General features: G+C 38.1%; 1 pseudogene; it reads right to left on the bottom strand.

Annotated features, from left to right (window-relative positions):
• Positions 1–255: 255 nt before the first annotated feature.
• LOC108993816 lies at positions 256–12,309 on the bottom strand (annotated as a pseudogene).
• Between the last annotated feature and the right edge of the window lie 2,305 nt (positions 12,310–14,614).

Here is a 14,614-nt window from a genome sequence, read left to right as displayed (position 1 = left end):
ACCCCTTCCGAAAATCCACCTTTAGACTTTCTCATCATATCATGTTCCCCTTCCCAATCCAAACAATTTTTATCTGAATTGATCTTATATTATCTTTGGACATTTGAGAGGTGCATGTTCTTAATAAATAAGAAATTCTAGATGTTATAAAGAAAGGAAAATGAGAACTTTTTGAAGAAACTTCTTAGATCTAGTTTAGAGAAAAGCTTTTGTTTATTTAAATTTGAATTCTGAAATGAATGTTGAGGATGATGATCATTTGTTCATCAAATCCATGCGAGAGCCGTTCATTATCATGCCTTAAACTCATCAAAACTAATCATTCCATTGCCGGTGCGATCGACCTTGCTGATCATCTTCCTACACTCAGCAAGCGAGCACTCATCATTTAGGCTCTTCATGACCTTATAGAGCTCTTCCACTAATATCAACCCGTTCTCGTCGATATCGTAGACCACGAATGCATCCTTCAGATTCTCCAACATCTCCTTCGAATCGACACTCTCCTTGTTTAGCTCGACGAATTCTTGGAAGTCAATGAAGCCGTTGCCAATGCGTCTACCTCTCAGATAATTTTCTGGAGCTCCTCCTCGGTGGCCGTTTGTCCCAGGCTATTCATCATGGATTCGAGCTCGAAGGACAAGATCTTGCCGTCACCTTTGATGTCGAGCTTCTTGAAAATCTTCTTCATCTCTGCGACCTAGGCCTTTCCATTTAGAGATGAGGAGCGAGACGGTAACGAGTTGGCGTTGATAGCTGATAGACGAGGAGAGAGATACAACCACCTTCGAAAACCCACCCCTTCGATTCAACGTTCGTTCTGGAGTGAATGTGGTCGGGTTAAGCTGCTCAGTGTGAAAGCAGTTCTCCTCTCAGTGATGGTCTTTTGCAATTCCTATCCCATGTGCATGAGTGTAGCGTGAGTATAGTATGATTTTTGAGGTGGCAGCTTCTAAGCGGATGACTGTTTTTCCTTGAAAACTAGACCGACAGCTTAGCAGCGGTTCCCTTAAAAAAAATATGGTGTGTGAATAGAAAGAGATTGTATAGATTTTCTTATTTTTTTAAAAGCATTGCTACACCTACCGAGTGGGTGTACGAGATAGGTCCCGATAAGACAAGTGTAAAAAAGATTTTTTAAATCCTTAAATATTTAAAAAAATAATTCTTTAATTATTAAGTAAAAAAAATATTAGAATGCAACTGTTTGTAAGAGTATCATTTTTATTTTAAGGGAATCCCAAAAGCTAATTATTTATAAAAATAAAATAAAAGATAGGAACAATGCGATCTCGAGATATTACGAAATAAAGTGATAATTTTTCGCTTCTAAGCTCAGCCCATAGGCACGAGATATTACTAAATTGATCCCTCCCAACAAAATTGGAAATTGCATCGGCCTATTACTGGGCACGAGATCCAATTGATGAAAATGATGGGCTTTCCAGCTTGAACGAGCTAAACATAAATTGGGCCTTGGGTTAACTAAACTTTAAGCTAGAAGGCCATTATTGCATGATTTATGTTGAGTTTAGATAATGAAATATTTTTAAATATTTTATAAATAATAAAAAGAAATATTAAATAATAATAAAAAATAAAAAATAATAATAAAATAACAATTCTTCCACAAGTAGACAACCTTGTGCACTCCTGCTAATATGGCAGGACATTTTTGTAAAATTAGATAAAATGCAAAACAAGCTAAATGTAACTTGAGGGAGAGGACGTCTGGACCGAAGCTTGCTTTCCACCTCACGAACCAGCTTGTTCTGACGACCAAGTTCTAAGCAGCTTGTTTTGACGATTTTCTGGCACGTCTCTGCACATCTCTCTCACCCCAGATAATGATTTATCGCTCCTTCATTGCAAAAATACAGTGTTGCGAAACCAAAAGTACCAACCTTAAGTAGCCGTAATCTGCCTCTCTACTGTATTCACTCTTTAACAATAAGAGAAAGGGTCATCCCTTTTTTTCTTTTTCTATTTTTCCACTTACGAGTTGGGAAGATGCGAACTACCATGGTTGGTTGGTAGATTGATTGAGAGAGAGAGATTCGAATCTTGGTAAATCTGGTTTTTTCTATTTTGTGGTCCCTTGCGATGTGATTCCTGAGGTTCCACTTTCACCTAAAGTTATTAGCTTCCCACACCTCCCCAATTTTTTTTCCTTTTTCTACTTTGGCAGGCAGCAACTTTTCTACTTTAACTACTTAATTAGTATTTGATCGATTCTAATAATTTTAGTTTTGTGTAGGATTTTTTTTTTCTTTTTTGGGTAAAGATTTTAGGTAATTATGCATTCAACTTTTGCTCACAGACAAAGAACAAGAAAGGGTGAAACTATTAATGAATGGATTATTAACTTGTTTCTAATTTCTCTTTTAAATTGTCTATTTATTTTATTTTCTTGTTGCACCCTTCTCTTTCCCTTCCATTCTCCTATTTTCAAAAGATATTAGGGTTGAATTCGAAAGATATTAACATCCACAAAGAAAGACATCTTTATTTGCCAACAACAATTAAAAAACTCAAATCATCTCACAATACAGAAAATATATGGAGGGGTGCTTTCCTTATTACCCAGAAAAAACATTATGGCGGTTCTCTGTTCTTATCTTCTTTTTTTAAACATGGGTTTTGGGATTTTTTTTCTTCTTGACATTTTTTTTAACTTGGGGGTTTTCAAAAGAAGCTGAAGGAGCTAAGCAAAATAAAAGTGTAGCATAACTCATAATACAAGTTGCAATTATATGTTCAAGGATGATTGAACTTCTGTCTTTTGCAGATTTCCGAAGTGGGATTTTGAGGATCGTTCTGGTGTTGGCCCCACAGGGCACCTGATTTTACCCTTTCACATACTATGTGGTGAGCTCTTATCATTCTTAGAGAACGTATTTATATTTTTCTTGACATAGATCGGGAGAGAGATTTTTTTTTTTTTTTTAATGAAAATTCAAATCATCCCCATATGTTTATAACCACTAGTACGTCATGGACAACAAGCATCAATTCCCTCAATGTCCATCATGCAAGAATGTTAAACTGTTTTTTTTTTTCCATCATGCAAGAATGTTAAACTGTTTTTTTTTTTCATAAGTATTGTCTAGATGGAGAAAGGTAAAGAGCACGCAGCTCCATTAACACCTACTACAAATCCACCAACAAATCCATCAACCCAGGTATTCGTACATGTGCTTAAAATTCAGTATAATTGTTTCACTTAATGTCTACATTTATTACTTAATTTTGGTTCACTCTTCAACTAATAGTTGGTTTATATGATATGTGTTAGCAAGACCCTTTTATCTACAATTCTCAACACCTCATACCACAAGTCCAGAAACGCAAGTATTCTATTATATTATTTTTAAATTATTTATCTGTTCTAGTAATATATTTATCTTAGGTCTTAAGCACATTATCATTACTCCTTTATGTGTTAGGTGATACCAAGACCATGGTATCCGAATTTACCAGCATCTCCTACCACTCACCCATCAACCAATACAACATCGCAGGTATTTTGAATATTAATTTTGAACTATTAAGCAATTATGTTATTGACTATATTTATTTTTGGTCTTCCGCACGTTGTCACCATGGTTGTTCACTTATGTGTTAGGTAATACTGACACTAATTTATCCGGATTTCCAAAACTATATGTATAGTTTGCATGCATAAATGCCATATGCGTGGTTACCACCATTTGTTCCTCGTCCTGATTCCAACCCATCTCTATTGACTACTCAGATGATGGATTCATTCTTTAAGTAATGTGCTTATATTCATTTACACATTATTTTTTTATTGTTGTAAATTACAGGAAAATCTTGTGTCTCCATTTCACTCTTCAGCTACACCTCTGGTTGATATAAATTCTGCAAGCTCAAGTCATGTCGAAGAAATTCAAAACCCGACACCTGACTCTTGGGAGGTCGAGACTTTGTCTACGCCTGTGTGTAATATTGTTGAATCCAAAGATGACGGAGTGTCCGTGACACAAAATATAACGCAGACTGTTGGTAGTGATAGTACTGAGGAGCCCAAGTTGGGATGTTGTTTAGATTCGAAGAAGAGTTAGTTTCTTATTATAAGAAATATGAAAAACAATGTGACTTTGGGATAATGACACAAACGAGTAAGATAGATGAGCATGGGAGTCTGAGATATGTCACGTTGGGTTGTGCTCGTGGTGGAAATGCATGAAACCGGACCTCAAATGTCACGGGGCTACATCCAGCATAACAAACAGACTGTAAGGCGAAGATAAATGCTACATTGGATGATCAGATGTTGAAAGTATTAATGGTTTACAATACACACAACCACGACCTATCCCTACAAAAATCAAGGTTTTCTTGCTGTAATAGAGAAGTGAGCGAGTCAGTGAAGAGAGTGTTAGATACAAATGATTAGACTGACATCCAAATGAATAAAAGTTTTGCTGCTCTTATGCAAGAAGTTGGTGGGTTTGAGAACTTGCCGTTCCTAGAAAAAGACTGTCGTAATTATATCGACAAGGCATATCACCTTCGACTTGGGAAAGAAGCGCTAGAGCCCTTCATGAGTATTTTGCGAGGATGCAATACATAAATGACGAGTTTTTTTAATCGATGGATTTCGATGATGATCGCAGATTGAAGAATATTTTTTGGGCGAATGCATGAAGTAGGACAGCTTACGAATATTTTGGTGATGTCGTTACATTTGACATCATATATTTGACAAACAGGTATAGGATGCCGTTTGTACTATTTGTGGGTGTAAACCACTATGGTTAGTTAATCCTTTTGGGAGCAGGATTGATCTCTCGTGAGGATATAAAAACATTTACATGGTTGTTCCATACTTGGTTGAACTGTATGGATGGTGAAGCTCTGAACGATATCATCATAGATCAAGATAGAGTAATGAAAAATGCTATTGCTATTGTCTTTCCAAATACCCGACATAGATTCTGTCTTTGGCACATACTGAAGTAGTTCGGTTCCAATAGTGCACACAAAATCAGGTTAAAAAGTCAGTTGCTAAAGTGTGTGTATGATTTTCAAACAATTAATGAATTTGAGAAATGTTGGGAAGTGTTAATTACGACATACAACTTGTAAGAGAATGCTTGGTTGCAGAGTTTGTATGTGGAGCGTACGTATTGGGCACTAGTATTCTTGAAAGATGTGTTTTTGGTTGGATTAAGTACAACCCAATGAAGCGAGAGCATGAATACTTTCTTTGATGGGTATGAGCTAGGACAAATTTAAAAGAGTTTGTCTATTAGTATGATAATGCGTTAAGGAAGAAGATTAATGAAAATGGGGCAGACTTCCACTCATTTAATGTCACAATACCCGTGGTGTCAGTCAATCCAATTGAGAAGATATTTCAGGAGTTGTACACGAACTCTAAATTTAGAGAAGTCCAGCAGGAGATAATGGGGATGCTCGGTTGTTTGCCAACTTTACACTAAGAGGATGGTGTAATTGCAATATATAATGTAGAAGATGAAGTTCGTGTTGATGGTTTCATCAGGTCAGTTACCCATCGTGTGCCATTTAATGAGACTGCGTGCGGGCTCGTTTATTTTCAGAGATGAGATGAGATTAAAATTAAAAAGTTGAATAAAGTATTGTTAAAATATATTTTTTAATATTATTTTTGTTTTGGGATTTGCAAAAGTTGAATTGTTTATTTTATTTTGTATTGGAAGTTGGGAAAGTTGTAATGATTAGATGAGATGAGATGATATGTTTTCTGAAAACAAACGATGTCGTATTCCTGCGGATTGTTTGAGATGAAAGGGATCCTGTGTACACATGTATTAGCCGTTTTCAAAACTAACCATGTTCGTTCTTTACCAGAGAAGTACATATTGGATCGATGGAGGAATGATATAAAAAGGAGATACACTACTATGAAAAGTAATTATGACGTAGCTGATGCAAGGCCAGAAGTGAGTATATATGCACGTATAATCAAGATGTGTTACAATGGGCAACAAATGCAGCGTCATATAATGACCATGCTGTGGATATGATTGCCAAGTTAATTGCAATGAAAGAGGTCTACCGCACCTACAGGCTGTCACAAGAAACCGGTTCCAACGTTGCAGTTACAGATGTCGATACAAATACTGTTGGGTGTTCGAAGAAGGTACTCGGCCCCTATATTGTGAGAGGCAAAGACATGCCACAATCTCTCTTAATAAAATCAATGATTGAGAGAGTGCGCAAACCCATGATGAAGAAAGCTGCTCAGAAGGGAAAACGTAAACAAGTAAACTTACTATAACTTTGCAGTCCATGTATTAGCCATTTACCTTGTATAAACATTTGTTAGATGTAATATGGTGTGTCGTAGCCGCTAGGAAGAGATAGCGAAGTTGTTAACAATTGCAGGAATTTATTTGGCCAAACAATTATTGTGAATGAAGAGAGTGCTTCATTTCAGGTTGCATACCTATTACTGCCTTTGAAGAATTATGTTTAATGTATTATATTTTGTCAAATTATATGATTTTTAATTTCTTCTCTACGGGTTACTTTGATCTAATTTTTTTAATCTATTGTTAGCCATCCCAAAACATTGTCGAAGTGTTGGAGTCCAGTGGAACCCAGTTTGGCATTGCAGTGATTGAGACTCAAGAAAGTATAGTTAATTTTGGTTTATTCCGTCACTTTCTCTAAATGGATTGATTTTGCTATATTATGTTCATTTTTAAATGTTTATATTACATTCATAGATGCAACTTGGGGTAGATGGAACCTAGCCAGATTCTGGCCTTTAGTTTGGCGTTGTAGTTAGGAAAAATCTGGTTGATGAGTAGAAGTAGCAAAGATGACATTTGTAAATTGTTTTTGATGGACACCAAGATGGACCAAGTTTTAAAGATCCTTTGTAAGTTTCAAGATGGAGCAATCACAAGATCAAGAGCTAAGAAGTGCAATGAAGTAATGTAAGGATTGATGCAATTCACTTGGGACGAGTCTAGCAAGAGCCAAATATTCAATTTCCATGGGTTCATATAAGTTTTGTAAAGTGGCTGTTATATTATGTCCACATTTTTATAAAAGTGTTTTCTAAAATGACTGTTATATTATGTTCACATTTTTGTAACGTGGTTTTGTAAAGTGGCTGTTATATTGTGTTCAATATATATATACTTCAATAGTTGAGCCACTTTCAATGGTTTGATTAATAGGAAAAAGTTGTATTAATGAACGATCTTTCTTAGTGCATGAGATTTTTGTTGCTTGTTAAATGAGTAAAAGAAGCTGGTATGTTCCCAACAACAAATAGATTCTGTTACAAAGTTAATATGATAAACAAAGACTACGTCCATTACAAAGATTACGTTAATTACATGTTAATATGATAAACAGAGACTACATCCATTACAAAGACTGCATCTATTACTGTAATCATATTAAGTATAACAAAATTAATAAAGACAACACTCAATAGATACGAAGAAGTGTGCGTTCACGCCGTATGTCTGCTTGTTGCTTTTGGACATCGACTTGGTCGTTGTGGATTCTCAACTCCCTCTTCACAATCTCTTCCTCTCTTTTTCAAAACTCTTCCTCATTCCTTAACAATTCAATTTCTATTTTCACAAGTTTTTTTTTCTCTTTCTTCACTGTTATTTGCCTATTTGAAATAATTGCAGTGTGGTAACTCCTGATTATAAACAAATAAACAATAGGTATGTAAAATATCAAAATTTTGTACAAACCCAAATGCACGTGAAAGTAGAATGACAAAGTAGAATGAATAGTTGGGAGAGTCATATGAGTAGAAAATACAAGACAAGAATGTATAATTATACCTTAAGGTTTTTGTATCAGCTCCTCTAAGATGAATTTTCCCAATAGCCCTAAAAATCCAAAGGTTTTAGCCGTAAAGTGTATGCAATGCAATGATTGCCTGAAGCAATTAAGTACTCTTCAAGCAAATTTGCAATAGCAATTCTAACCTCATCATGTATTTCAACATCAAAATCAAAAGCCCAACTTAGTTGCTTCCAATTGAGTATTATTCAAATGAATACTACTTCCTTCATTAAGATTGATGCGGCTTCTTGGTTAATTACAAATTTTTTTGCATTAATAAAATATTTAGGAGGACCACACAATACCATCTAATTGCAGAATCAAACATCTTGGTGGCAACATGACTACCCATTTCTGTCTGCAAGTGATCAGGTGGATGGAGGTAATCATATTCCAGTTTTTTTAATGAATGAATTTGGTGGCAAATTAATTTTGTAAAAACCTATGGCTCAAGGAATTCTAATCATAACAACTGGTTACAACAAACTGAGCCTGCTAGTTGCAGCCACTGCCAACCAAATCTATAAACAGAATCAGCATGACAGTGCAGGAAATCAACCAAAACAAGCGGCTACAAGCTGCTCTTGAAAAGGACAAGAATGTGGAACAAGGAGTAGCTGGGGAGATACAAGAGGAAGAAGTCCTACAAGTTGAAGATTTGGGCACTGGGTCAGAATCTTGCAAGTAGATAGCATCTCAAATGAATGAACTAACAGTTTCTATAAATGCCAATATAATTACCCCTCCAATGGAAGCTACTGAGGGTTCAAATTCAAGAGGAGACATTTGGATTCGAAGATGACTTGAGATGACTTGAGATGGATTGTGAATAGTAATGAGATGAGTTGTGAATAGTAGTGAGATTTATGAGTTAAAGTTGCTGAATAGTAGTGAGATGAGTTGAGATAAGTTGAGATGAGCTGAGATGACTTGCGAATCTAAATGTCTCCTAATTCAAGAGATTGATAAACGAATACGAGCACTTAAAAAATAAGATTTGACTTGTAGAAAGACAACAACAGAAAATTACACCAGATATGAAGCCAGAACAGTTGGACAAATTGACAAAGTTGGGAAGGTTTTTGTAAGGAGCTAAAACTTTTGGAGGATAAAAATGTAGAAATGGCAGCATCATAAACGATTATTGGGGAGGAGAAACAGATCCTTGATGCTTTCTTTCCTTGATAAAGACAAGAAAGAATCCTTGTAATGGTTGGAAGTGAAGTTCTATATATCTAAGATTCAGTTTCTTAAAAAAAAAAAAATGGAAAGGAAATCTTCTTTGGAAACTTTTCTCAAACATTTCGCAGACCCATTCTATTTTCTACTTTAACAAACATTTCACAAACCCATTCTTTTTTTCTAAAATAAAGTAATACCTAGCTTTCTCTTTTATTTATGGATTTCAAGGCTATGGATCGGCATAAGTACTTTACCATCCCTAAATCTTACACGATTATACGTAAGTTGTTTCAATGTCTCATTTTCATCAAATAATATAATAAAAAAATGATATGGCATGTACGTCACTTGGATGCAACATAAAATAATTTCCAATAAAAAGCCATATAAAACTTAAAATTATTTTAAATAATAAATAATACAAAACCTAAAGTTTGAATTTTTAGAAATGAGAAAATTAAAGAAAAACAAATACCTTTTAAAAAGAAAAAACCAAAAATGAGAAAACTCGAATCAAAGCAAAGAACTGAAACATCAAACAGCTAACAAAATATTTTAAAAAGCACAAAATTCTGAAAAATTGAGAAGATTTACTAAACTTTAAAAAATGTAAAAGAAAATGGTGACCGTGTGGGAATCGAGGCTTAGCCCGTGTTACGAAACTCAAGCTGCAAGAATAATTCGAAATGCAATCCCCACCCAGCGGAGACCCTGCATACTCTTGAAGTGGAGACAACCACGTATAATGAAATGAGTCATTTCGTCTAAAAGGAAACGTAGCGTATTGCCTCTTGGTGGGTAGAATGGGAGCCGATAATACATTGAGACCATCATTCTAAGGTCTCATTTGGATATAGAAATACTCTCAATCCATCTAATGTTATCTCATCTCATCATTACAACATTTTTAATAATGAATAATTCAACTTTTTCAAATTTTAGAATGATAATAATATTAAAAAATAACATTTTAATAATAATTTATTCAATTCATTTAAAAACATTTCATCTCACTATCAAAACGAGTCTTAATAGAAACGGGGCATATTGTACAATATGGGAAACAATGCATATCAACCAGTTTGAGTCCTCCTTTGTTGGTTCCCATCGTCCCACGGTTGTGCGATTTAATCTTTCTCTCTCGGCTTGGTTCAAGAACATTCAGTAGCACTCTCTCTCAGATTTGCTTGGTGCCACTATCGAAGCTCTATTTGGATAGATATGTTGCTTTGTATTGAGTATTTTGAATATGAAATGGGTATGCTGGTTTTTCAACTTTGTGCATTTTTCAACCTTGCTGATGTTTGTGCGATGGATGCTCCATTTCTATTACCTAAATCAATCATCCAGCAAGTTGTGTAGGAAATTATACTCATGAGCCTTTCTATGGAAGAAGTCTTTGTCTGGAGGAGGTTAATTGGCATTGACCACCTGCACCCTCCCACGGCATTACTCAAACAACTGATCAGTGTAGTTTTTTTTTTCCTTTGCAAAGATCATAGAGTACTGTTAGTTATTGAGTTTTTGTTCCTGGTGGGAGATTCCTGTATAATTTTAAATTTCTGTCTAATACAATTATTAATTACAAAATGGAAATTGAATATACCATTCTTAATTGTAATCATTTTGCTCACTTCCATATTTGTGTTTTATCTATCATTATCTCCAACTGTTAAAGTTTTGTGATGACTTTTAGAATTTCTCGAGAAAAAAAAAGAATATGACCATTATACGGATATTAATGAAAATCTGTCAAGTATTGTGATATTAATATTTTTTTTCGTATTATTAGTTTTTTTATAGCCATCATTCCACTATATATGTTTACATTTCTTAGGATGCAGACTTAATAGATTTTTTATAGCCATAAGAGATTTTTTCGTATCATTTTGCTCACTTAGTTTTTTATTTTTTATTTTATTGACATTATGCAAACCAGAACACATGCAGCAAGTTTATATTCTTTGCATACCATATCTAAAATAAAATGTTCTCAATGCAGATGAAAGTGCACAACTTTATATATATGGATCTTCCTTTTATTTCTTTGCTGTTTTTCTACATATATGGTGATTGATTTCGAGGAATTTGTTAAAATTTAAGATTGAAAAAATAAATCTGAAAATTTGTTAAAATTTTGAGGAATTTGTTATTTTTCTATTTTATTTTAGTAGTGGCCCAGCCACATGTGTGGGCTGGAGAAACATGTGGCTAGGTAGCAATTAAGGTGTGATCAGCTGTTTGTGTTTCGTTGATGAGTTGGAGCAGTGTTGTTAGAAATTGCAACCATATGCTATAAATTGTGTTGGTAGAACTTGCAATTATTTTTTTGGATTTGTGTAGGGTTTGTGTTTTGTGTTTTAAACACATGGTTCAGTAGTAGCAGAAACTGTGTTGGATTTGCGTGGTTATATATATGGAGGAAGATGTTCTAACTTCTGGGCAGAAGGCTGTGATTATATATGAGAGCTTGTTGCTTTTCTTTGTCTTGTTATGCATGACTTGTCTATTACCAAGTAACCTTTTTATTTTATTGTTGATGTCGTATTTCGCAGCCTGAGCACTTCTGCAATAACCAAGCTCACGCCACCTGCAACTAAGAGGAAGAAAGGGCTCCAGTGACATCCGAGGTCACTCCGATGCCAAAGTCAGTGAACAATCTTCTAGTGATGAGAATAACTCTGAAGATTATAAAGAACAGTCAAAGATTCAAGAGAGAGACCTTTCGTAGAAGGGATGACTACTATTTATACCTGATCCGGGGCTCCGCTGTCGAGGGAGACCGTGGCGTGTCAGGGGTCAGACCTGTTACCACTCATTTCCTACTGCCACAATGTGTTAGTCCGCGGCTTAGGCGGCTGAGGGAGATCTTGGGGTGTCAGGCCGTGCTAGGTCAGTCCTGCTGCCACCTTTCTGCTAGGGTTGGGTGTCAGGTCGTGGCCGAGCTGTCCTACGTACTTGGGGCGCGCTATTGCATGCTGGGTCTTCTGACACCTGCATTGAATGCGGCATGCCTTGAGTTTGATGAGTCCATAATTGGGCACGTTCAGCCGTTCGCGTACAATTGGGCATCCTGCTCGGCGTCCTGCAGTAGGGCTTGATAGGCTGCTGAGCCTTGAGACGCATATCTGAGCTCAATGCCGAAAGGCCTTCCCGGGTTGGTTTGCGGTCATGGGCTCGACATGTGGTCCTTTGGCTGGGGCTCTTAGCCGACTGCAGGGTTTCGTCTTTGGGATTGGAGTTCTGTAGCTTGACCTCTTCGGGCCTAGGCCCTTCTGGGATGGGCCCCTCCCTCATAGTACCTCACAAATTATTATCACGGGCACGTGGTGGGAATTCATAACACTTCTAATTATGGTGCAGCTCGTTCGGCTTCCATCGCTTCAAGTTCTCGAGGCCATCTACCCGTTCAAGGGGTGCCTCTCTTCTTCTCCCGAGGTCGTCCCATTTCCCGACGATCGATTGGACATGCTGGCAACCCTTTCCTTTGTATCTTGGGACCTCATTGGTTCTTGCCCCTCACTCTCTTGACACGGCGCCTGCCATTCCTCCCGTCGCTTCAGAGACAGTGCATCGCGTGGCGCTTGCTGACGTCGCTGCTGTCAGGGTCGCTTCATTTCCCGCGTGCTCTCCATCATTCCTTCACTATATAAGGCCACACCTATTCACGAATTGCAATGTGTGATCCTCTTTTAGGGGATTTACGTATTACACCCCAAAGAGCCCAAATGCCTTAGCACCGAATGGTGATCTCAAGAACAAAATAGTCTACCTACTAGGAAATTTTCCAAAAGATGTAAATGCAAAGCCTAATAGTCCTATTTATAAGGATTACAACTTGAAAACTCCCATTAGGTCCATTGGAAAATAAATAATTAAATAAAAATAAATAATGAAAAATAACATAGTTGACATGGGCCAAGATGACCCATGGGTGGGCTAGGTTGGCCCATGGCATGGGCTATGGGCATGGCTAGCATGGTTGTCATGGCTAGCATGGTTGTTGGCATGTGGTTGACATGCCCATGAGGCTGTTTTGGGACTGTCTAGTCTTGTCTCCACATGGCTAGTGGCTTGGCCATGGGCCACAACACATGAGGTCCTACCAGAGTATCCCATTTAGAAGTGTTGGGGATTCCCCCCATCCGCGAAGAGCCTGTAACTTACCCTCAATCGAAGGGAAGAGGCTCTGTTGGAGTTGATGACAGCTTGGGTGCGGACCCAAACTAACGAGTCACAGATCGATCAGGTCCTCTCATATGAGAACATTCGCAAATACTTATCTACGCCCGACTGCTCGTATGTTATCGGGAGGAATTTATTGGGTGGTATCCCTTCTCCCTAGGCCCAACCCTCTCCTTGGAATAGCACCTCGAGTTCTTCCAGTCGTCGGGCAAAGTGACCAAAGGTACGCCATGATCCTCCCTCGCAAAGTTGTGATGCTGGGGGTTCTTCTTTTTCTGACGGTCGCGTTGGGGAACTGGGAAGCTGACCCCAAGTGCCTTGTGACCGAGAGTTCGTGCGCACGGAGATTCCGGTTCCTTCAACATGGGGAGCATAATGTCATTTTCTAGCGGTTCAGGCTCTGCTGCAGGGCCCTCTACTCCGATGAGCTCTCAGACAGCTCCTGCTAAAGCTTTTTCGAACCCTTTGCTTCCTTCTGCAGAAGAATTGGATGCTTGCAATTTGTAGGCGGCATTTTTTTTATTCTTTGGTGCACCCCCTCTCTCGAGAGCCTAGCTCGTTTTAGCCCTTCACTTCTTTCGAGGATACACTTCAGGAGGACATGGCCCAAGAGCTCCCCTAGGCAGGCTTGGCCCCAAGATGTAGAGCAGACTTCTTCCGATGATACAAGCCATGGAGGTGCTGACAAAGATGAGACGGCCCTGGGGCCTGGGTCACAGGAGGTAGAGTTAAGCCCCTGCGGAGCCACAAACCAAGAAGGGATGGGGGCATAATTCACCTTCCAAGATGAGGGAGAATGAGATGAAGAGGAATGAGGTGGAGAAGGTGGAGAACGAGAAGGGTTGAGCTCTGAAGCTCCTCCTGCGGCTGCTCGGAGGAGGCCGCCAGACCTGCCTCTCCAATCGTGGGGGTTGCTCCCCCCTTCGTCTACCTGGTCGAGCAGGACCAATTGCGGGCTTGATTTTCAAGGCCCTCCCATTGTCATAGATCTTAGTGATGATGATGATTCCGATGCTCTATCTCCGGTGGCACCCGGGCCATGCAACGAGACATGGGGATCCCTTCAGGACTTTTCTTGGCAGCAATCGGTGGCTGGCCCCTCGTGTTGTTGCCACTGAACTTGTGGGCTAGATGTTGCAACCCATTTTCACCCAGGTAGGTCCTTCCTTTGTTTGGCGTATTCTGCCGAGCCCTCTCTAGTCTTTTAGCTCTTACTTATATATATACATATATATATATATATATATATATATATATATTGCAGGCTGTAGACCAGTTGGCCACGAAGATCGGGGAGGAGTTGGGAGAGCTGGAGGCGGCCAACTGGGGACTCGAGACTCTGGCACGCTTTGGATATTTCAAGATGAAGCAGGCATCCCAAAGAATAAAGAACCTCAAGACCACTGACTTCCATAGG

The sequence above is a fragment of the Juglans regia genome, chromosome 13 (assembly GCF_001411555.2).
Source record: "Juglans regia cultivar Chandler chromosome 13, Walnut 2.0, whole genome shotgun sequence".
Lineage (NCBI taxonomy): Eukaryota > Viridiplantae > Streptophyta > Magnoliopsida > Fagales > Juglandaceae > Juglans > Juglans regia.
The sequence above is the reverse complement of the archived record's forward strand: the minus strand, read 5'-3'. Positions and strand labels throughout refer to the sequence as shown.